This window comes from Atta cephalotes, assembly GCF_000143395.1.
Source record: "Atta cephalotes unplaced genomic scaffold scaffold00030, whole genome shotgun sequence".
Classification (NCBI taxonomy): domain Eukaryota; kingdom Metazoa; phylum Arthropoda; class Insecta; order Hymenoptera; family Formicidae; genus Atta; species Atta cephalotes.
This window is the reverse complement of record NW_012130094.1, coordinates 2,829,763-2,832,945: the sequence shown is the minus strand read 5'-3', so window position 1 is coordinate 2,832,945 and position 3,183 is coordinate 2,829,763. Positions and strand designations below refer to the sequence as shown.

At 29.0% G+C, this 3,183-nt stretch overlaps 1 protein-coding gene across 1 annotated transcript in view; it reads left to right on the top strand.

The window, feature by feature from the left end:
• Positions 1 to 3,183, top strand: part of LOC105620890 (endocuticle structural glycoprotein ABD-4-like) — an 8,780-nt gene that overhangs the window by 871 nt on the left and 4,726 nt on the right. The window lies entirely within an intron of this gene.

Genomic DNA, 3,183 nt, shown 5'->3' with positions numbered 1-3,183 from the left:
AAGTAAGTTAAAGTTAAGTAAGTAAGTAAGTAGTAAACGTTAGTAATACACACACACACACACACACACACACACACACACACACACACACACACACACACACACACACACACACACACACACACGCACGCACGCACGCACGCACGCACGCACGCACGCACGCACGCGCACCCCCACACACACACATACACACACCGCGCGCACCCACACACACATACACACACATACACAGAGAATTTTCAGATGTTGGTTGAGCAATGAATATTTCTAAGACTTGATTACCTTATCAAACATTGGATTTCTTTCAAATTATATATATATTATTAAAAGTTAAATACAATACTTCGCTTATACTTAATGATACTCTAAATTATTATTGTACATGTATAGTATATATGTATGTATATAATACAATAATCAGAATTTATACAGCTGCTAGTTTCATCTTATAGATAAGTGAAACATTGGTTTTCGCCTGTTCAGTAGCAACCGTATCTACTTCGGTGACTTTAAGCTTGCACAAAGCGAGCGTCAACTTATATTTTACTGAATACGCAGACAGTACGGCGACAAGCCATGAAACTATATTGTTTATGTTTTAATTTACTTTTTAATTTATTTTATCAAAATACGTTATTTTAATTTTATTCTAATAGTCTTTAAAAAAAAGCATATATAATAAAAAAGCATAAAAAATTATTATAATAAAAAATTATTTTAAAATATGACTATTAGTTAATATGACTATTAGTTAAAAATTAGACTATTAGTTTATTTATATTATTAATAGTATGTTATCTCTGATTTGTTCTTATAAATAAGGTACTTTTTAAAATAATGTTTATAAAGAAGATATAAAAGAAAATTTTGAAATAAAAAAAGTTATAATATACTTTAAACTTTCGAGAAAAAAAGATAAAATGATTTTTTAGCTTCAACACTGTTAAATATTAAAGAAGCAATGTTAAATAATATCATCTTATTTTTAACTTATATATATCGAACTATATATATCAAAATCAATCTATTTCTTTAGGTTAGTTAAGGGAGGTTAATTTTTAATGTAATTGTTTAATAGATATCATATCCATATTACTTTATGCATTTACAATTAAAGTAAATAATAAATTAAATTTGCATAATTAATATATATATATTTTTTTAATTAAGTTGTTTAACTCGTTTTAGTCAAATTAACAATATATTGGATAGGATCAATGGTGACTTATACAAATAATTAAAAATAAGTAAAATTGAATATTAAGAAATTTTATTTTGAAGAAATTTTACATTGTATGAATTTAACAGTAAACTTAAATTGAACATTCAATTATAAATTTGTCTATGCAATTTAATCATTTTGTAAGTCTAAGACAATGATTTATTTACAATAATTATATTTAATAACAATATATTTATAGAATACAACATCTTGCAAATAATTTTTATTGTTTAATAAAATAAAAGCCATTTGAAAATTCATAAAATCTATATGAATTATAAACCCGTACATTTAAAAAAATAACGAAATTCCGACCGATCTTAGGTGGTTTTCTCATTTGGCTCACATCCCAGTTAAGTTCCATTTCCTTTCACTGCGATTCCTTTTACGCGATAAACATTGATTATCGTGTAATATCTTTGTTTATATGTGCATTTGCAGCACACGCTACCATACGTTACTGGGATCATTGGGCCAAGGACCAAGCCTGGCGGTTGTCTGCGGATTCAATTCCCACGGAAAACCGGGTAACGAGTGCTTCAGACGTCGGTGTCGTTACCCTAAGGTTAAGTGATAGGTACTATTGAGCATAACCTTTGCTTCCTTCGCACTTGAAGAGAGAAAATATCTGTGCGCTCGGAAAATAAACTGCATGATTGGAATTTCAGTGATTTATCGCGTTTACATTTGCGTCAGTCAGTTATGACAACATAATCATCGATTGCATAACAAAACCCTCGCTGTAATGTTATTGGAAATTCTTAAACCCTTCAATGTCACTATGGCAGACCTTTCTTTCCAATGTTTTTTTCTAAATTTCCTATATTTTTTGCTTAGCTTTTTTATTAATTAAGATATATTATACATACATATATTTACTATTCTTTAACGTCTAGCATTTTAATAAAAAATTTTTTTCAATACGTTCAATTATATAATAGAAGTTATAAGCAATCAAATTAATTGGATATGCTATACTCAAATGTATCATTCTCATGGTATAGCATGAAGGATTAAGAAATTTTGAACAGTAAAATAAAAAATGAACTTGCGATAATTTGGATTGCATCAGAAGGTATTTGCGTTATTCAATTTGCATACATTAAAAATCTGAAGACCAATTCAACTTTTTGAATCGTAGCACATAAGAAGCCTTTTACGATGGAACATCGCACGCGTTCGTTTGCATTTGACATTAAAGCCCACGTGGAATATTTCCTGTCGAATAATCTCTCTAGTCATTGTCTAAGCTCGCGAACGCGCCCATCTCTCTGACGCTGCGATTTATCGAAAAATAGAGATTTCTATTCGAGACCGATTTTACATCTCATTATAATAAAGATTGTCTCGACATTTCCGTGAGGCGCAATACAATACTTATGTCACATAACATAAAAAAACACTCTAATGTTTTTTTTCATATTTCAACGTGATATATTTTTCAATTGCTTCAGGAGATCTTTCCTGTGAAATCTACAGACATAGCAAAAAACGATACGAATAGTTTTTCGACCTGTTACGTTAGTAACGCTAGTTTCTAAAATGTTTAAGGTAAATTGTTACTCTGAAGAATAAAATCTCATTTTTAAAGATTGAAAATTGGACCAGTCTTTTTTAAAATTAGCTCAATTTTTATTTTTTAAACTGAGATTCTATGTACTCCAAAGAATTTCGAGAGTATATATAGTTGTCTCAATAAGTAAAACAGTTAAAGAATCCCTCGTTAAATTATTCACTGATCCGTCAAATCATCTTAAGTTAAGTGAAAAAGTAGAGAAATTAGAAAGAATAACAGATTTCAATTTATTTTTTCAATTTATACACTGATAGCAATTGATATTTCTATTGCCTGTATTTTTCAATTGTACATTTGGTTTTATCCGATAGACATTAATTAATCTTATCTCAGGAACGAAACGTTATTATGAACGTAAACGAATTTACGTTCATAATTCTCCCCT